We start from the raw sequence: 22501 nt of genomic DNA, 5'->3' as shown, positions 1-22501 counted from the left end.
ACCAAGAAGTTGCACAAGTCAAAATGCTTTCCACAGCCAGCCAGAGGATTAAGAAGTTTCTCGACACGGATTGTAGCCTCTGGTCAACCTGCGTTGTGGTTCCCCTTTACTCTGAGAAACGGGCATATGTTTTTCAGAGAAGTGAGTGATTCAAACCTTCCAGTAAATTTCTCCTGTCTATGTTTACATGGTCACAGTAGCCAAATATGTGTGATTCCGACATTTTGCACAATATTCGAAGAACTAGTGACAGTAGCAACGTAGAGGGGATGGGGATTGAGGCAACTAAGATATTATATCAACTTTACGAAGATGAAATGTTGGCAGATTTTGAAATTTCGTTGAGGCTTTCACTGTGTAGGAAATGTTCTAAAATATAATGGCATAGGGGCAATAATTAAATAAAAAAAAGAATTGTATGCACTATATCACCAATCTCCAAAAAACTAGCGCGAATTAAAAATGATCGCTAAAGAACTTGATGTGAAAACTATAAAGATCAGTTGTGTGTTCGGGCCACAATAAGCAGCTTGTAGCTAGCTGACGGCAATTGTGGGTTGGAGGGATTATCCCGCTTTGTGCAAACATTTTGAATCAGAAGTTAAATATTCGGGATTATTAAATCGACTTTTAAATCTGGAATTTCATAACGATTTAGTACTAATGATCGACATCTTTGCAGGAGCTCTCTACCTTTCAGAAGCTTTACAGATTCGCTATGGTAAAAGCAGTTAATTAATTATTCGAACTATTAAATTAATAGTTTGAATTAATTATTCGAACTATTGTCAGTGCCATTGCTAATTTGAAAAATTTTGAAGGAAATTATGAGATAAAATTGAGAGGATGTTGAAGTGTAAAGAATTTGAAGGAATCGAAAGTAAAAAAATTACCTCGTGACAAGTTATTAATGCAATGTTTTATCCTTAAAGGATAAGTTATTAATGCAACAGGGTGATTTTAAATTAAATAAAGAAAATAACGATACCATTGAAAGAAATTTTAAACATATGCTACCCGAAATCGTGGAATGTGAAAGAACTTTCGTCTCGGTGGCAAGACGGTGAAAACTGAATAGGAAATTTAAGTTTTCAGGTAAAATATGAAATAAAAATTAATGATTTTAGAAATTTTGTCGAAGATGGTTTATCTTTAAAATCGAGTGAAATTACCTTTTCAATTAAGAAAGCCAGAAAATAGATTTGACACCATTTCGATTAGCAATGATGAAGCTGAGTGAGCTATCAGCGTAAAAAAGTTGCATGTGTGCCGAACACGCATGGTAGATAGTTTATGAGAAACATCCTTTGTGTTTCGTTTAGGTATTTTGATTTGTATATATCGATTACGAAATAAAAGAGCTTTTTATTGTAAATATTTTATTGATCATTCACAGATTTTCATAATTTCTGGAAGACAAGATACAATGGATTTATGATAACTAAAGTAGGAGATGTATACTTGCAATTGCAACGTACCTAAATATCTCTGTAAAATAGCGCCGATTGATGTACTGATCTTGTAGTTGAAGCGACATATGCAGTTGCCAGGGGCACCTAACAATGGTATGTAATGAAAATGTGAGACGAAAAAAGAAATTGTTGATAAATATTTGTATTATTGCAATCATATTTACTGCAGTAGTAACTTCAGGAAGCATGATTGTGATGTCATACTATTCAATAATTCTAAAAAGTTAGAACTCCAGACATATCCAGTTATTATCATAAGGCGAGGCATGACGACCAGGTTTTTAAGTGTTTTTTTTTTTTTTTTTTTTTTTGTTTTTAGATAGACCTAGGAACGTTTTACACATTCACTTATATGTATGGTTAAGGCGGATAATAAGCCGCACTTGTCCACCTCCCTAAATCCACCCGACTCGATATATCATACTTGTCACGAAAAATGCGTCATGCTCTCTAATTACACTACTAGTAGTGCGAGCGTGGGAAGCGCTCTGGTGGAAACCACAGATGATGTCACTTCCGCGACCGATCAAATTTATTTGGTAGTAAGTCGGAAAAATTGTGAGCCCATTGTTAAAATATTCACAGCTCATCACTGGTTATAATCCTATGATCAGATGTGGTCCAATGGGGTGAGGTGTCCTGCTATTGTGCAGCTTGCAAGGTTTAGATCAATGGTTGCTTCCCACATTGTACTTGAAAATGTGGGAGCTGATTTGGTAGGTTCAGAATAGTAAAGTTACTGCTTGCTATGCACTCCTCCAGTCGCTGTCCATTGTGTGTACCTCTCCTATTCGGCATCTCACTATGCCAAGCCGGAGACCTGCGATTTGCATCCATTCCAATAATAATTTTTCACTCAGAAGCTGCGAGTTTGCAGATACGTTGTGACGGGGAGAATGTCCTCTACCAGTCTGGCAGAGACCGAAGAGATGTAAAATTCCCCCAGTGATGAGGCAATGTGGGCACACACTATCCAGTTTGTGCAAAGGTCGGTTATTTTTGTAACTGTGAGGTCTGGGTTACAAATGATGACAGCCATCCAAGGAGTGTCCCCCTCCACTTGGACAATCTTGAACTTTAGGGGGTAACTTCTTACTCCTTTATTATGTGTATACAGCTCCTGGAGTATGAGCACGTCCAGGTTTTTTTCATTAGATTTCTTAACTAGCTAAACACAAACGTTCCCTAGAACGTTGTGCATTATGTCATGCAATTTTTATCCTGAAATGATTGTATTGTTTTGGATTACTCCCCATAATTTATCCGTAGCTGTTGTGCACTCCTTGCTTTATTGTATATTGGGCAAGCGCTATCCCTTGTAGAGTGGTCATGTGGCAGCTTCAGGGCCTCACAGTTGACACAGACCAGGACTTCAGCTTTGTTTGGACAGTCTCTATATTCGTGGCCATCTTTAGCACAGTGGCCACAGGTAGGCTGCATTTGCCTGCAGGTGTGTGTCGTTTGGCCAAATTGACAACACCTGAAGCATTAGTGGACAGCCAAATACTCCCTGTAGTGGTGACTGCCCCAATTTACACATACCCTTGTCTGTTGCTCTATGGATTTCTAGGCAGCTGTGGACAGCTCCAAGATCCAGTTGACAGCACCCCCCCCCAGCCCTGGTCTTGAACTTCAGTGTGATGTGCATCTCTGGTGCTCCGCCCCATTGCAGTTCACTGAGATTTTTTTCTGTAGATTTCTTAGACTGACGCTTCAGGGGTGATGTCATTATCTAGGTCATGTATCATTATACAAGGCCATTCATTATACAAAATACAAAAAATCATTATACATCATTATACAAAAAAAATTTAATAGGATTTTGCTCCAGTGGTGCCAGCGTTATGCTTGGGAGAAAATCTGGAGTGAGCACTAGGATTGCAAAAGAGTTCCCAAACATAATAATATGGCACTGTTTAAATCATCGCCTCCATCTTGTTTTAGATGATTCGATAAAGGAAATAAAGCAAGTAAATCATTTTAAAATATTTATTGATAAGATATATACTATTTTTCATCAATCCAATAAGAACCAAATTGAAATTTCCAAAATATCCGAACAACTTGGAATTGAAATTATAAAGATTGGTAGAGTTTTAGGACCAAGATGGGCTGCCTGTAGTTTAAGGTCAACCCTAGCTGTGTGGCGCGCTTATCCAGCGCTACATTACTATTTTTATTCAAATAAAAAGTACTTAGGTATGGCTGCCCATCTTGAAAATATATATTTTATAACTGATTTGCCATTGATGATTGATATTTTAAACGAAATTTCTCTTCTTTTAAATGCACTGCAAGCAAGAAATATAGACATAATAAAGGCTGAAAAACCTGTGATAAGATCTATTAAAGCATTTCAAATGCTTGGAAAGGAGAAGGGTCCATACGAAAAAAAAGTTGATGAATTAATTACTTCAGAAACTTTCAAAAATATAAAATTTGTAGAAAATCATCGATTTGTTGGGCTTCCTCGGGAAAGACTTTTAGAAAACATTGTAATGAATTTGAAAAAAAGGCTAATGGATTGTGAACATTTAAAAGCAAGTTGTAGCCAATTTCAAGATAGGAATAAATTACAATTTCTCAATTTTTTGGAGTCAGATTACTGGAATATTGAAGAAGTATTAGTTCCATGGAAAGCAGCTGAAGAACTATTGCTTGTATTTAATGACATTTTTAATTACCAAATTGATATTAATGATTATCGAGATTTCGTGGAAAATGTTTTAAAAAATTCCCAGAATTATGCAATTCTTGAGTGTTCAAAGAGCTAAAAATATTGTTAGAACAATTGCTGTAAGTTCAGCAGAAGCGGAAAGGGGTTTTTTCAAAGATGAACATAATATGTTCAGAGAAGAGAAGTCGCCTAACTGTTTCTGATATATCAAACACAATGACTGTTAGTCTAATCGGTTTACCTCTAAAGGAATGGGATCCTACTCTTACAATGAAAAGATGGTTAAGGATAAATCACTCAGCCGATGATGCTCGGATAAAAAAGAAGAAAATTGCAAGTGTGAGGATGCCAATCAAGAAGCAATATGGAAATATCTTAAATAACACTTTTATTGTTTTTTGTCAGGTGTTATTTAATATTTTAAAACTCTTTCTTATAACATAATCTAGTTTTGTGGACCTCTTTTATTGTTCTTATTTAAGTATTAACTGCATGAAATAATAAACTACCTTTCGGTATATAGTTTTTTTATACTTAGAATGGTCATTAGGACAGCGAACCGGTTGATAAAATTATTTGAATCCCACCACTGATCCCATCCCTGTAGAGGCAGTTTCTTCTGTTAACAAGCACAGACCATGCTGAGAAAACTTCATCTGTCCCACAAGCCTTGCACAATCTACGCATGGCTGAGTTGATTGATAACTGTCATCATGTACTCCCTTCTATCTTGTCTGGGCAGAATTCTAGACACTTTTAGTTTTAACCCTAACTTTTGAGTTTTTTCAACATTTAGTCTTTTAAAGAATCTAGTCCATGCTATGGAAGTACCAAAATTAGTTTACCTTCATCACGAGGTAATAGTCTCTTTCCTGAATCCAGATTCCAATAAACAAACTTGTGCTTATTTTTTGCCGAGAATCTAGTTACATTCACATTACAAAAGAAACAATTACCCAGATGGCATTTTGACTTTCTCCAAATCATAAGTTTGGTAAACAGCATTGACTGTTTCTTTTGATTCAACTCATAATAATTCATTTGAACCAGTGATACAAATAATATGAGGTGCCTATGCCTTATTCTGCTCATTAAACGACAGCCAAACTGCTAAGTTTTCAGAATATCCATTGTACTTTAATTAGAAAAGAGCCACAAATACAGTGAAACTTCTCCTAACGGACACCTCTCATTAATGGACATCTCTCTACAACGGACATTTTCAAATTTCCCAACTCACCTCCATTGGTTTTAACGTGTTTGCAGCTTCTGTCTAGAGGACATTCTCTGTAACGGACCCGGACAGGCAATCTGCACTGTTTCGTTTAGATTAGCACTTAATTTGATCTCCCCATAACGGACAGCAGGCGAGCTCACGGCCCTTTTTCTAGGAACTTTTCTTCCACGTATTGCCTCAATTGTGTGTTTATTTTCTATTTCCGATTCTTTGAATTTTATCAAGGTTTACGTCGCGGTTCTAAACCCTTTTTCAAGAATTTTAAGGCACGTGTAAAACTTCTGATGAATTCGGTGTGTGCGAGGGGGGAATATGGTCGGCCTTTCGTCTTTTCAGTTTCAGTTTTCAGTTTTGTTCAGTGTCGTGTGAAGTGCACAATGTCTTCTCGTAAACATTTAACTTTAAAAGATAAAGTCGAACTCATTAATGCGTATGATCGGCAAAAAAAAATAGTGTTCGCAATCTCGCTGCAAAATTCAAAATCGGGAAGAGGCAGGTAAGCGACATCCTAAAGAAAAAAAATGAACTGCTCAAACAATTGTGGCAACATGGAAATGATCAGGTTCAAAAATCATTCCCGAAAATTGTTGGACTTCAACTTTGTCGCGCACCTGCTAAAAAAATTCCCATTAATGGGCCTATTATTAGGGAAAAGGCTTTGGAGGTTGCAAAATCTATGGGAGTAAACGAGTTAAAAGCTTCTGTGGGATGGCTAGACAAGTTCAAAACTCGGCATAAAATTTCTTGGAAAACCGTAAGTGGTGAAGGTGGATCTGTTGATACTGGTGTTGTAACAGAGTGGACCGTCAAATTGGAAGATTTATGTCCTGATTTTGAAGCTAAGGATATTTACAACTGTGACTAAACAGGGTTGTTTTTTTAAAGCTCTTCCTGAAAAAACAATGAGTCTTAAAAATGAAAAGTGCCAGGGTGGAAAAATTTCTAAGGAACGCTTGACTGTACTATTGTGTACAAATATGCTGGGAGGCTTTGAACAACCTCTTGTTATAGGAAAACCGCAAAATCCTCGTTGTTTCAAGGGCATGAAGTTGAATCTTTTGAATGTTGACTGGAAGTCTAATAAACAAGCGTGGATGACACGAGATATCATGAGCGAATGGATAAGTCACTTTAACCAAAACATGATTCGCCAAAACAGAAAAATTATTCTTTTCATGGATAATGCTGCATGTCACCTGCACATTGAATTGTCCAACATTCAAATTGTTTTTCTGCCACCAAACACATCTGCAGAGTGTCAGCCCTTGGATCAAGGGATAATAAAAAATTTTAAACTTCACTACAGAAAACGTGTTTTAAGACATCTCATTGCAAACATGAACGATGTAACGTGTGCGAGTGACCTTGCAAAGAAAATCAGCATCCTAGATGCGATTCAATGGATTTCCTCTTCAGTAAACGCAATTAGAAAACAAACTGTCGTGAACTGTTTTGTAAAGTCTGACGTCTCAAACGCAAAAATTGAAGTTGTTTACAGCAATGTGGAGCACCAAGAAGAACAAGAACTTCAACATCTATTGATAATGTATGATACTTCCGCTACAAGTGACCCTGGCTACAAAGATATAGACTTGAACCTCACTGCAGAAGATGGTGCTCTAGATATCAACGACATTATCATTGATATTTTTCAAGAATTTCCTCATGAGGATGAAGAAATGGAAGGAGGTCATTCTGTCGAAGAACATATTAACGACGAATCACTGATGAAAATAGAAGAAATGCTCATACAAATCAATCGTTTAAAAATGTTTTTCGCCGCTGAAGAAGATACTGAAGGACTTTCGATGGTTTCTTCACTCCAAACAAATGTTAAAAACAAAATTATCAGCCGGAAGAAGGTGCAGAAGAAAAACAGTGATTACTGTTTGTATTTTTCTTAAGATAAAGTCATAATATGCATAGCACAATTGTATGTATATTATTTACAAAAATATTGTGCAAAATCTGTATATAATTTAAATTTTACATTAAACGTTAAACGATTTTTCTTTATCTCTTATGTATGTAATTGTATATTATTTACAAAAATATTGTTCAAAATCTGTATATATTTTAATTTAATTTTACCTTAAACATTTAACGATTTTTCTTTCTTTCTTTTTTTTTTTTCTCCCTCAGACTTCTTGTTAGCAGACACTTCTCCCTAACGGACACATTTTCGTTCCCCATGGCTGTCCGTTAAAGGGAAGTTTCACTGTATATACATAGCAGATTTTGTTTGCATGATTTTATTTGTTTCATTTGAGGCACAAAGATCAGTAAGTTCTGGTAATTTGCCAGGTCTTGCTTGAAACTATTTATAATTAAATTACAAAACAAACAGGGATATAGATATAATATATATCAAACAATCACATAAATATGAATGTTTAAACAATAATAAATAAAGAATAATTATATTCATGTATGTTGGCTGTGTAGGTGTGAATGGTATAATAAGTATTATGTTCATGCAATAAGAATCATACAGTTGGTGTAATCACAAAAATTAGTTGTGCTGGAGAGAAAAAAATATATATTTTGGCTTGACATGCAAAGCTTTATCTAGTTCACATTTCCCCCCCTCCCCTAATGAAAAATACTTGTTGACCTGTGTTATCAAGTCATGTAAGTCATGAGTTATAGAAGAATTTTATCAAGGTGGAACACATACATTCTGATGATGTAGTTAACACGTGAGACTGCTTCTACAGGGATGGGATACACTTAAATAGAAAGAGTGCAAGAATATTTGCTGATGCTATCGAGGCAGTGTTAGATGGGTCGGAAAACTGCTAGCTTGGGGGGGAGACAAAGACTAATAGATTAAAAGTAGCCACTGGCAGAGGTGAAAGTGATTCTTGCACTGCTTCTATTGGAATGAGTAGCAGCCTGGAAAACAAGGTGCAGAGTATTTCAGAGACTGCTGGGAGTCATTGCGGTACAAGTAAACACATGGGTTGTGTTAGGGGCTAAGAATAGGAACAGGTGCATGTATACTTGCATGTACACCGATGCTAGGAGTTTGGTAAATAAATTTGATGAATTTGAGGTATTGCTCAGAACATCAAAGACAGATATTGTTGGGATATCAGAGATGTGGTGTCACACAGAATGCAGAACTGGAATTTGGGGAGTACAATGTGTGCAGGAAGGATAGACAACATAGGAAGGGAGGAGGAGTTATACTATTAGTTAAGAAACACATAAAATCGAAGGAAGTGAAGCCATTCAACATCGCTGGACAGTGCAGTGTCGAGTCAGTTTGGTGTGACATAAGCATTGGGAGATCAAATTTGAGAATAGGAGGGTGCTATAGGCCTAATGACTCTGATGAGTATAATAAGGAACTGTACAGGGAAATAGAGTGGGCCAGTAAATCAGAGTCTTATAATGGGGAAATTTTAATTTCCCAGATATTGTGACTGGAATTTGTGGGTTGGTCACTCACACACTAGCAAGGCTTTTGTGGATTTATTGGAAGATTGTTTTCTATATCAGCATGTTCGGGAGTCAACTAGAGGGAGTAATACTCTTGATCTGATTATCAGTAGTGATTCTTCATGCATTAAGAATCTGCAGATAAAGGACCACTAGGTGGAAGTGATCACAATGTGCTGAAGTAGGATTTACACAAAGAGGTAACTACCATCAGGGTTAAAGGGAAGGGTTTTTGCTTTCGTAAAGGTGACTACGGTGGTCTGAGACAGTATTTAAATTCTATACGGTGGGACCAACTGATGATGTTACCAACAGCAAATTCAAAATGGGAAGCATTCAAAGAAATAAAATAAGCTTTACATACCAACTAAAAAATATTGTTCAAGGTTTAGGCCTAAACGGATGTCAGATGAACTAATGAGACATTAGTTCGTCTAACATTAGTTCAGCGTATTCAACCCTTGAATGGGTTGAGCACGCTGAATTCTGATGGGATTCTTCCACTTGTTCAGATTACGAACCTAAGGGGGCATAAATTCAAATTAAGAAAAGACAAATGAAGAATAGATGTGTGAAAATTTGCCTTTAGCCAGCGGGTGGTTAATTGCTGGAACAAACTTCCATCTGTCGTTGTGGAAGTTGATAGGTTGAATAAATTTAAGGAGGAACTGGACAGGCATTTGGAGGGAATGGTGTGAATTTTTTTTTTTTTTTTTTTTGGCTGATGCTGCATAAGCTCATACACTTGCTTTCTTGCATCACATGCCACTACTACTACTACATGTGGCAGAGAAGAAAAATGCATGGGATACATATAAATTAATGGGTGACATGGAAGCGTATGATAGATATAAGCTGGTCTGTAACCAAGTCACAAAGGAGATTAGGTAGGCAAAGGCAGATTATGAGAAAAACTTGGCAAAGGATGCAAAGAAAAACAGCAAAGATTTCTTTACCTATGTAAACTCTAGAAGGAAAGGGATGAATCAGATTGGTCCACTGGATATTGATGATTCTACTGTTGATGATCCTGCTCAGGTGGCTAACAAACTAACTAAATGAGTATTTTGCATCTGCATTCACACATGAGGAGTTATTTAGGGAGGGGAATGCCAGAGGTGAATTGAATTCTGGCAATGAGCTGGATGATTTTGTAATAACTGAGAGAAAAGTGGAGGAGAAATTGTTGAAGATAAACATAAAAAAGATACCCGGGGTGGATGGGATCTATCCAGTTATATTAAAGGAGGCTGCAAAGGAAGTAAGCAAACCCTTAGCCATAATTATGAGAGCTTCTTTGGACTCAGGGCAGGTACCCATGGACTGGAGATATGCAAATGTGACCCCAATTCACAAAGGAGGATCAAAGGGCGACACAAGTAATTATAGACCTGTTAGTTTAATTTCCGTTCCAGGAAAATTAATGGAGGCACTGGCTAAAGAAGCACTGCAGGATCATCTAGACAAGACTTCAGTTACTGCTCGGACACGGCATGGTTTTGTTAAGGGGAAGTCTTGCCTGACCAATTTGATTGGATACTATGATGTGGTCACAACAGAACTGGATGCAGGGAATAACTTTGATATCACATATTTGGATCTTAGAAAGGCTTTTGATACTGTTGCGCATGGAAGACTGCTGCACAAATTGGAGCAGTGTGGCATTGGAGGCAAATTGCTGCTATGGATAAAGGGATGATTGAGTGGGAGAAGGCAGAGAGTGGTAATCAATCGACACTGCTCATCGTGGACTAATGTTATTAGTGGAGTCCCTCAGGGTTCAGTATTGGGTCCATTGTTGTTTTCTGTATTTATAAATGATATTGATGATGGTATATCAAGCTTAATGTCCACGTTTGCAGACGATACGAAGGTTGGCAGGGTTGTTAAGGACACTAATGACAGTACAGTGCTGCAATAGGATCTAGAAAAGTTGAGCTGATGGGCTGAGAGGTGGCAAATGAAGTTTAACATTGACAAATGTAAAGTACTACTCTTGCAGACCGTATGGTCTGAATGAGTAGTACTTGACTACATATGGAAAGCAGCAACTCCAATGTGACGTATCAACTCTGTAGTACTACACTATCAGTGGCAGAGAACGAAAAGGACCTGGGGGTAATTGTGCAGGCAGATATGAAGTTTTCTGAGCAGTTCAGACGGTCTGCAAGAGTAGCTTATGGTGTCTTGGCAATGATATACAGGAATTTTTCTTGCAGGGGTAAGGAGATGATCATCCCCTTATATAAGGCAATGGTCAGGCCACACCTTGTGTATTGTATACAGGTCTGGAGGCCTCATTTTAAGAAGGATGTAGAGCTGTTGGAACGAGTACAGAGAAGGGCAACAAGATTAGTGAATGGAACAAAGGGATGCTCTTACGAAGAAAGGCTTAAATTTTGCATATTACAGTGTCTGGAGACTAGGCACCTGCGAGGTGATATGATTGAGGTGTATAAAGCCTTCGATGGTTTGAGCAAGCTCAATGCTGATGGAATTCTTCCTCTTGCTCAGAATAATCATTTGAGAGGGCAAAGATTCAAATTGAGGAAAGACAAATGTAGGATAGATGTGTGGAAGTTTGCCTTTAGCCAGCGGGTGGTTGGTTGTTGGAACAGACTTCCATTCGTTGTTGTGGTGGAAGTTGATAGCCTAAATAAATTTAAGGCTGAGCCGGACAGGTACTTGGAACGAACGGAGGGGTGAAATGGGAGCGTGTTTTTTTTTTTTTTTTTTTTCCCTTTTGGCTGATGCTGAATAATCTTGCTTTCTTGCATCATATGCCTCTACTAATGCTAATGATGAGGCTCATTTATAATGGTTTAAACAGCAGAGTGAAAATATCTTGATAAATGGTCCACTTTTATTTGGGGGTTGAGAGCTACATATGTTTCATTGGATTGAACATAGGATGCCAATTTCAAATCTGTTTCCATAGGGATGTGAACAGAGCAATCATTCTCAGAAGTGGTTAAATTGTGTCCCAGTTATGAAGGTTATATGGATAAACACATTTTAATGCAGATTAGAAAGGATTCCTTTTTTAAAATTAACCCCTGACAGAATATCGAAATTCAAGAGGGAAAAGTGCATATGTGGTGAACTGTAAGTAGATTGTATAAGTCCTCATTTTTACTAATTTAAATGACATTGAAAAGAAAGAAATGTTTATTAAAGAAAAATCTAAAAGCCTATGATTCAGAAACATTAAAATTTTACCTGCTCAGTACAGTAGGCCCTCATTATAACGTGTTTTGCTTTACTCTGATTCACTATAACGCTGTTCTTATATTATAACCCATTTCTCACTATAATGCTGTTTTACCAGCTTATAGATTGAATTCTTTTACAGGTTGAATTTTTGGCATGTTTGATGAAACATTTCATCTGACGTATGAGAATGAATAGCAAAACAGCATTAAAACATTTCCCATGCTGACTGGAGGGTGCCAAGCGAGTGATCATAGAGATATTTCCAAAGTGATTTGAAAATGTCTTTTCTCTAAGCGACAGATTAGAGATTGTTAAAACCCTTTCTTTATAAAATTATTTAATTTTGGCTTTTTCTAAATAAAGAAGTAAGATTTGTATCAAGGAAGGAAAAACACCTGTGTTTTGTATATATATAACCAATTTCTCTAACACACTAACCACTAATCTCTTATCGCTTGGTCACTGGTGGCACCGCTCCTGCCTCCACGTGACAGGGCTGGTAATCTGTGTATAATTCAATATTCAGGTTGAAAAGGAGCAATTATGGATCCATTAATATCACCGACTGTAGAGCCTACGTGCTTGCATGAACTTGAGTCATCTCAAGCAAAAAGAATCAAAAAAGATGATTCTTCACATGACTTACCTGCTTTTTTAATTTTACCCTCGTTATCAATGAAACCTCTTAGTAGCTTATCGCCATTTCTTGTGCAGAAAAACATAGAGGTTGTAGCAGGTACTCCCAAAATTGTCAAACGCCTTCGCTCAGGAGATCTTCTTATAGAGACTTCCAATCCCAGTCATTCTAGACAACTGAAGCAAACCACCTTCGGAGGCCTTCCCATTTCGGTAACCCCGCACAGAACTTTAAACTCCTCAAAGGGAATCATTTCGGAATGGGACCTCCTTAATGTTCCCTAGGAAGAAATTGCTGAAGTACTTAAGGCACACCATGTTGTTGGTGCTAAGAGAATTATGACCAAACAAGATGGTGTCCTTACATCCACAAAAAATGTTATCCTTACCTTCAGCAGTCCGAATCTCCCAGAATCAGTAAAAGTTGGCTACCTTTCCCGTAAGATCCGACCATATATACCAAATCCACTTAGATGCCAGAAGTATCGTCATTCTCAAACAGCATGCCAGGTAAGGCAATTTGTCCCCTGTTTGGCTCATCAGACCACTCCCAAACTGAATGTACAGCCAAAGCGTCCCAATTGCCAGGGTACTTACCCCGCATATTCTAGAACTTGCGAATCATGGATAGTGGGAAAGAAAATAATGAAGTGCAAGGTAGAGAAAAATGTATCATACCAAGGGACATGTAAACAGATATTAAATGTGATGCCTGCCAAAACATATTCGATTGCAATCAAAAACACTAAAGAATTTTCAACACAGACTTATATTACTATTCCTCCTAAATTATCTCTTGCTCAATGGGCTAGATCCATCTTTGCAGATGGTGAGACACTGACAACAACAAAGACAAAGAGTCCATCAAATTTTACTAATACAAAGCCATCCAAGCCACAACAAGATGTTCCCAACTCAGGCACATTATCAAAGGAGAAAGATGCTCATCATACACAAAATAAACCAACTGAACAAATTATGGAAATCGATGAGAAGTTAGATAAGGAAGATGCTGTTCTCCTGCTTCATGCTGATGATGAGATGGATATTACTCGCCCAGTCTTTTCAAAACGAGAGAAATATAAACAGGATCGAGGGAAAAACGATCAGACCAATCCACCTAACCTAAACCCAAGTAATGCAGAAAATTATTCAATGGAATTGAAGAGGACTAAGAAGCAGTCTTCACGAATTAAAATAATTAATGCACCAGTATGATCCTGCATGTATTTGTCTACAGGAAACTTATTTATCATCAAAATTATAACCCATACTGCTCACGGTATACGCTATATAGATGTGACAGATGTTATGAGTCTCCGGCAAGAGGTGGAGTGGAGTAGCAATATTAGTTTGCAGTAATGTACCATCGAAACCTGTTCAGCTTTCCACTAATCTAGAAGCAGTAGCTGTTCGTATTGTTCTTGGAATTTATCTCACTCTTATCTCCATTTATATTCCACCAAACGTTTCATGTTCCACTGCAGAACTTGACAATTTTCTTAATCAACTGCTGCAGCCTGTATACTTTCTAGGTGATCTAAATGCTCATCATCCTTTGTGGGGTTCCCCGAACATAGACCGCAGAGGGAGGATGATTGAAACTGTACTTGATAACCATCACTTAACACTACTGAATACCGGTGTGCATACTTATATCCACTTGCCTACAGGATCAAGCTCTGCTATGGATCTGTCTATATGTTCCTCGTCCATTTATCCTAGCTTTGATTGGACAGTATTAACTGACCTTCACAACAGTGATCACTTTCCTATAATTTGCAAAATACAGACAGATACAAACTATATATCTAACCAAAGAATTACGTGGAATTTTCACTGAGCTAACTGGGAGTTTTCGAAAACAGTGCAATTTGATAACCACTTGATTCTTACTACGTCTATTAATAATGCCACTAGACATATAGTAGAACTACTTGGAGCTGCTGCCAACGCAATACCGAAATTAAACCTTACGGAACAAAGATATAATAGTTGGTGGACAAGGGATTGCCTTCTTGCTAAAAGAAAACAAAACAAAGCTTGGAACATTTTTCGCCGAAATGCTACAATGGAGAACCTTATAAACTGTAAACAGCTGAAAGCTGAAGCACACCGAATTCGTAGAAAAGCTAAACAGGATGCGTGGATTCGATTCAGTTCTACCATCTGCAGAAACACTGACCCCAGAATAATTTGGAGAAAGATCCGTATCCTCAGTGGAAAGTGTCAACAAACCAAATCCCCAATCCTGGCCTGGAAAGGAATAGATATTTCTTCTCCAACTGATATTGCAGAGGCATTAGCAGAAACATTTGCAATCACTTCATCATCTCAATTTTACGAAGACTCATTTAGACACAAAAAAAAATGTCCTTGGAAAAATATAAAATTAACTTTGTTACAAACCAATCTTATTCTTATAACCCTCCGTTCACTATGAATGAACTCAACGAAGCTCTCCAGAATTCTAGAAATAGTTCTGCTGGACAAGATGACATTTTCAACATAATGCTTTGCCACCTCAACTCAAACTCAAAATCTATACTACTGAAATTTTACAATAGAATCTTTGAGGAGAATGTTTACCCTGATACATGGCATCAGTCTGTTGTGGTAGCCATAGCGAAACCTGGGAAAGATGCTGCCTCCCCCAATAGTTATCATCCTATATCTTTGACCAGCTGTTTAGGAGAGATAATAGAAAAGATGGTTCACAGGAGACTTGCCTGGATTGTTGAAGATCAAGATGCTATAACACGCCATCAATTTGGTTTCCACCATAACAGGTGTACAACTGATGTCCACATCCAGGTTAAAGCTCACATTCGAAATGCTTTTCTTAGAAAACAGCACATGGTAATGATAACTTTCGATATTACCAAAGCATTTGATACAACCTGGAGATATGGAATCCTCCAAGACTTATACAAATTTGGACTGAGAGGTAACCTACCTAGATTCATTCAGAATTTTCTTCACCTCAGGACCTTTCAAGTAAGATTCCAGAATGAGCTGTCAAAAATTCACACGCAAGGAGGAGTACCTCAATGTTCGATTTTAAGTGCCACACTCTTTGTGTTATGTAAGTAACGCAAAGAAGTTTATAGAAGAGGTAGAAGTTTATATGTATGCAGACGATCTTGCTATTTCCTGTCAATCGTCGAACATGGCTACCACTGAAAGACATCTACAGATAACAATAAACAAAATTGAAACTTGGACAGAAAGCAACGGCTATCAATTAACTGAGGGGAAAACACGAGCAATACACTTCTGTAAATTACGATCGCTTCATCTGGAATCTGTATTAAAACTGAAAGGCAGAGAAATATCGATGACAGATTCCATAAAATTATTGGGTCTGAATTTAGACACCAAATTAAATTTTCATAAACATGTAACCTATCTACAAACTATGTGCCTCCAGAAACTAAACATCCTTCGTGCAGTATCCTCAACATCTTGGGGTGCTGATAGACAGTCATTGTTGAATTTGTATCGTGCTCTAATCTAGTCACGATTAGATTATATTATAGAGCTATAGTATATGCATCAGCTAAAAACAGCATCTTACAGTCTGTGAACACCATTCAACACTGTGCCCTTTGATCAGCACTAGGCACCTACAGAACCTCGCCAGTACAGAGCTTGCACACGACCCTCCGCTTTATCTTAGAAGACAATGCCTACTCTGCCAAAATAAGAAGCTTTCCAACTCACCCCCCCCCTGTTGGGTATACCTCAACCAACCTCTATGGCCCACACTTTATGAATCAAAGCCTAATGAACCCAGACCTGCTGGGATTCGTCTTCAAGAAGTAATACAAAAGTGGAAAATCGATCTCAATAAAATCGCGAAAAGGGCAAATATGCCTTTACCTCCATGGAATAGACATGATATAAACATTGATCTTTACTTCGCTCAGTGGTCAAAATATACCATTCCATCACTTAACATCTGACAGTTACATGCCAGCTATACTTCGCAACACGCTGGGAAACTCATAATCTGTACGGATGGCTCTAAGCCCCGATCACATGTAGGTGCAGCAGCAGTGTTCCCTTTGCATGTAATTTCAAAATCCCTTCCAGTTGAGTGCAGCATACTATCTGCAGAACTGTATGCTATACAGCTTGCATTAAGTGAAATATGTCAACAGTCGTCCCTCTTTGTCTTAGTGTATACCGATATGCTCAGTGCTATTTCAGCCATACAGGATATACAACATTCTCACCATCCCTTTCTACAAGAAATTAGCTTTCTTATCTACCGATGTCAAAAAAAATACTCTGAAATAACTCTTTTCTGGATTCCAGGACATTCTGGAATAGAAGGCAATGAAAAAAGCAGACAATGCAGCCAAGTTAGCATCAGAACTATCAAATGAAACAGTGATAGTACCATACACTGATTTCAGACTAATTATTATTAGAGTAAGTGAAGGTGAATGGACTCAAATATGGGGAAATCAAACTAATAATAAACTCCAAGAAATAAAATCGAATCCAGAAATATGGAAATCAAGCATCAGAAAAAGTCGCAAAGAAGAAGTAATGCGTGCGAGACTACGAATTGGCCACACCCACCTTACGCATTATCATCTACTAGCTAATGAGAATCCCCCTCTCTGTTTTCAATGCCAAGTTCAGCTTAGTGTCAAACACATCCTATGAGTATGCCCGCGCTTCAGAAATTCCAGACTACTTTGCTTCCAAAGTCTGTGTAATAACCAGAATCCACCTGTTCTACAACAGATATTAGATAACTCTGCAAATCTAGAGAAACTGTTTAATTTCATTCGGAAATTCCGATTTGACAAACAAATCTAAAAATTGTTACAAAAAAAAAAAAAATCCTGGAAAGACACATCTTGGCCTTGATGCCCTTGTATCTTAAAATCCTTAATCAACAACAACAACAGCTGACTTGAGAAATTTTCCCATGCCCAGTGAAATTCTCTCCCACACTAATTTAATTGCAGTACAGTGACTTTTTACATAGTTCATAGATCTATGTTTGAAAAAATTTTCAAGTTAGGAATATGCAGTATTGCTTGTGATATTTGTGTTGTTATATGCATTTATCCGAAGTCTAGTCACGACTTAGTACAGTGTTAGACGTTGTCTGTAACAGACAGTTTACTTGAACATTGTATCATAATTAATGCAATGCAGTTACATTTTTGAAGAGTTAATAATGGTGGATAAGAATGAAAAAGCAATGTCTGGATGCAGTATAAACACTACAAAGGTAAGAAAAAGACTGAGCTTGAAAATTAAATTAGACGTTTTGAAGCAAATCGATTTCGGTCAATGAAAAGTGGATGTGTGCATTAATTTAGGACTGGCAGGTTCAACTGTAAGAACAATTATGAAAAATAACGAATTAATTTTAGCAGTGGGAAAGACAGCTGTTCCATTATTTATTATAAAATATCCTATGGCATAGACTACAACTCAAATACATATGTTTCCTTATGGAAATACTGTGCTTGCTTAGCACTGTGTTTTTCTGGAACGAATTGTCAGCGTTAAGTGGGGGTCACCTTATTTAAATCTCAGGTATTTCGTTGGGATTGTGAGTTACTGAGTAAAACTCATATGACACGGTTGAGAAGTTCTGCTTTTTAGACAATTGAACAACTGCTGTTATTTAATTGTACAAAATTACACCGTGTAACATTTTTTTTTTTTATAGTGTGCACAGTACCTCTGAAAGTGAAACGGTATTTAGTGTAACTGAAGTCATAATTATCTGTAATATATATATTTTATATTTATGAATTAAATTTCATTATTAAGTTTCTACTAATTTCAGTATAATTTAAAAAAAAGTCCATTTTTATTACATTAAGAACATTGATGGTTTCCTCAATGAAACTGTAACCAAGTGTAGTTGTACAGGGTATGTCAAAATTACGTTAACTCTTATATGGAATGAACATTTGAATTTCATTTTATTTATTTATTTATTTTTTTCAGATATAATGGCAGATAAATTAAATGCTAGAAGAAAGAAGAGTGGTGGCAAGCTTTGACAGATAAAATAAAATTCAAATGTTCATTCCATATAAGTGTTAACATAATTTTGACAGTGTTTTTTCCATATAAGTGTTAACATAATTTTGACATATCCTGTATTTTGCTTATTATAAATATAGTATATTTATTGTTAAACTGATATTGAATTAATAATAATAATAAGGATGATGATGCTTGATGTGGATCTTTAATAATTACAAGTTGAGTACATTTAATCAACCAGGAGACCTCTGAACAGAGACCAGTGGGACCTTTATGCAAGAAGAAGAGTTACACTACAAGGTTGAAATTAATAGTTTCTATGATGAATAACAGTGTTTAAACCCCCATTCACAGTTTTGCAGCAAGTTTTTCTTAAAGAATCGGTCTGGTTGCTTTGTTGTGTGACTACTGAAATATACGTTAAGATGAAGATTATTGATTAGCCTTATTCTGGAGCCAGAGTTTGGCAGTAATGATGACATTTTAGCATTCCCTCTAAGCTTGATGTTAATTTAGCAGAATTCTGAAAATGGGCTGGTGGAACTCCACCACTGCTGAAATCCTAGACATTAACGTGATTCAATTCGGTGATCAGTTGTTTAATTATAAAGTTAATCTTAGATACCATGAAAAGCAAGGATGGGGGGGAGGAAATGTAAATTCTTAAAAAAGGCACGATCCAGACAGGAGATAGAAAAATGAGTGTCTTTTCATGTCCATTTAAGGAACTAGAATTCTATAGCAAATATACATCTCATCAGAAGTAGCATGGTGTCCAGAGATTAACAGTATACAACATTTCAGAAAATATAAAGATATTTATTGTACACACTGTTTAATAAAAATACAAACTTTTATTCAATATTAGGTTGCCTTTGTTTTGAATAACAGAAAATGTGCATGCCATGGATTCTGTAAGCTGTGTTAGTGCATTTTGGTCCAATTGTAACTGTTGTTCCAGTAAAATGTTGTATAGCTGCAATATTGTGCTGCAAAGTTGAAGGAAGAGAACTTTGTTGCTGTATAGCTCTCTCCAGCATATCCCACACATTCTCAGTAGGACTGAGATCAGGAGAATGTGGGGGCCAAGGAAGATAGTGGAAATCTGTCATGTTTTCTGAACCATTCTGGCATGATGTGCCAGAATGGTTCAGAAACCTTTGGAATAAAAGTGTGAAATTGTGGGGTGCAGTAGATCTTATACAAATTTCAGGTACTCCCTGGATGGCATATGACTTTCTACTGGTATTATCAACAAACCCAGTCCGTGCCAACAAAACATTCCCCCATACCATGATACTGCCTCCAGTTGCTTGGGCTGTGTTAACAAGGCAAGCACGGTCAGTCACTTCATAAGCTTCTCACGATACTCTCTGCCTGCCATCAGTGCAAAAGAAAATGTATCACGATTCATATGATTACATGACTTTCTTCCATTGTTCCACTGTCCAATTGCGACATTCTCGGCACCACTGCGTGCAGATTTTTCTCTGAAACAAGTGGTTGCAAATAGGTTTATGACTGCCAAAATCCAGTTTCTTTAATTTCCTGTACATGGTATGGGTTGAAATAGGGCAATTCTGGGCTTGGTTCAATTCAAATGTTATTTGCTGCACACTGGATGATCTATTTTTTCATACAGTCCTCTTTGGAATACGATGACTTTGTGACCCCTATTTAACGCTGATAATTTCTTCTGTAAAAATAGCACACTAAGTGAATCTGCACTAAGCGAGCGCCACATTCCCATAAGGTAACATATGTATTTGTGAGTTGCAGTCGGTGCCATAGGATATTTCCTAATCAATAATAAACGGTAGTGATAAGATGCACAAATGTCGGTTAAAATAATTAATATTCAAATATTTGTACATATAAAATATTCTGCATTACATACGTATATAATTATGGGTAACTACTTACGTATCAAAATTAAACTTAAAATTCCAATTAAAATCACGAATTTAATTGATGAATTTAAATTTAATCAATTTAATGTCGATTTTGGGTTAAACTGTGGCCCTCTTCCAAATAAACTAAAAGGGGTATTAATTTTAAATCCCCCGCAGGTTACCACTCAACAATAAAGTCAACCGATCCTTCGCCGCTTTGAAACCTGGCATGTTTTTTTCTTCTTTCAATATGAAACTTCTTTTAGGCATTCGTTTCCACAAAAGTCCTGCTTCATCTATGTTAAAAACTTGTTGAGAAGTATAACACATAATATATCAATAATTTTAACAAGTTATTTTTTGAAAGTTTCGGCTCCTTAATCTGCACTTGCAGTTTCTCCCTGGATTTTAAATCTATTCAACCAGCCCTTACTAGTTTTAAATGGTTCCACATTTTTTTTTCCTTTTAGGTGAGTTTTCTTCAGATCATCATATTGGCTAATCTTTCTCTTTTTTTTATAATATTTAACTTAACTGAATTCTGCATTGGATATTATCTTCAATAAAATCCTAATAGCCGACCTAGCCCTAGTTGCTTGCAATGGAACAGCTATCTTTCCCGCTGCTAAAATTAATTCTTTATTTTTTTATAATTGTTCTTACAGTTAAACTTGCAAGTCCTAAATTATGGCACACATCTGCTTGTCTTTGACTGGAATCGCTTCGCTTCAAAACATCTAATTTAATTTTCAAATTCAGTCTTTTTCTTACATTTATAGTCTTCGTACTGCGCCCAGACATTGTTGCTTTTTCATTCTTATCCACCATTATTAACTCTTCAAAAATGTAACTGTGTTGGTTGCATTAATTATGATACAATGTTCAAGTAAACTGTCTGTTACGCACGATGTTTAATACTGTACTGAGTGATGACTAGACTTCGGATAAATGCATATAACGCAAATATTATAAGCAATATACTTCATAATTTTTTAAAATGTTAATCTCAGAACCAGGTAACAAGTCACTATACTGCAATTAAATTAGAGTGCGAGAAAATATCAGTGAGTATGGGAAACATTTTAATGCTATTTTGATATTCATTTTCAAGCTATCGACTCCATCAAATGAAACGATTTCGTTAAATATGCCAAAAATACAATCTGTAAAAGAGCGTTATAGTGATATCTGACAGTGTTATAGTGATACGGGTTATAACATAAGAACAGCATTATAGCGAATCAGCGTTATAACAGGGACCTGCTGTATTCCGAAGAGTATTGTTAAAAACTTTGAAGTATTGTTTTTCTGCCACATTTACACCTTTGAATTGTGGAGGAACTGCTTGCATTCCAGTCATTAAAAACCATTGAGATGGATGCTTTTGAGAAACCAGTTATGTCTTTCGTTTCTTGAATTGTGGCTCCTGCTAAAAACATGCACTATGATAAGACCTTTTCAGTCTTATAGCTCATGTATTTCCCCCTTTCTGTCTTCAGATTACTGTAGTCTTTATATTCAATGAGCCATCATGTCATTACCCCACATACACTGTTTTCTTTACATCTATTCACATCTGTTTACATTTCTCCTACTTGTGACTGTCTTAATACAAAGGTTTGTATTTATTTGGCCAGTGTGTGTATTTTAAAATGATTTTCATTAAAAAAAAAAAAAAAAAAAAACTAGATCTGAGTTCGTGAGCCAGAAGCTCTTTAGTAAATTTTTTTTTTTTTTTTTTTTTTTTAAGATGGATTGGTTTCAAAGATGAGTTTCTCATCTGAAAGATCCATTATTACATACTGCTATTAATTGTCCTTCACTGTATTAGTTATTTTTAAATATTAAGGAAATTTAAATATTAACTAACATAATTTAAATATTTAGGAAACTCACTTTTAAG

General features: G+C 36.5%; 1 protein-coding gene across 1 annotated transcript in view; it reads left to right on the top strand.

Moving 5' to 3' along the window:
- LOC150085545 (kelch-like protein 5) overlaps window positions 1-22501 on the top strand; it is a 380377-nt gene that overhangs the window by 255495 nt on the left and 102381 nt on the right. The gene's annotated exons all lie outside the window — the stretch shown is intronic.

This window comes from Mastigoproctus giganteus, chromosome 5, assembly GCF_048544385.1.
Source record: "Mastigoproctus giganteus isolate SK-2022 chromosome 5, ASM4854438v1, whole genome shotgun sequence".
Taxonomy (NCBI): domain Eukaryota; kingdom Metazoa; phylum Arthropoda; class Arachnida; order Uropygi; family Thelyphonidae; genus Mastigoproctus; species Mastigoproctus giganteus.
This window is presented reverse-complemented; position numbering and strand designations above follow the sequence as displayed.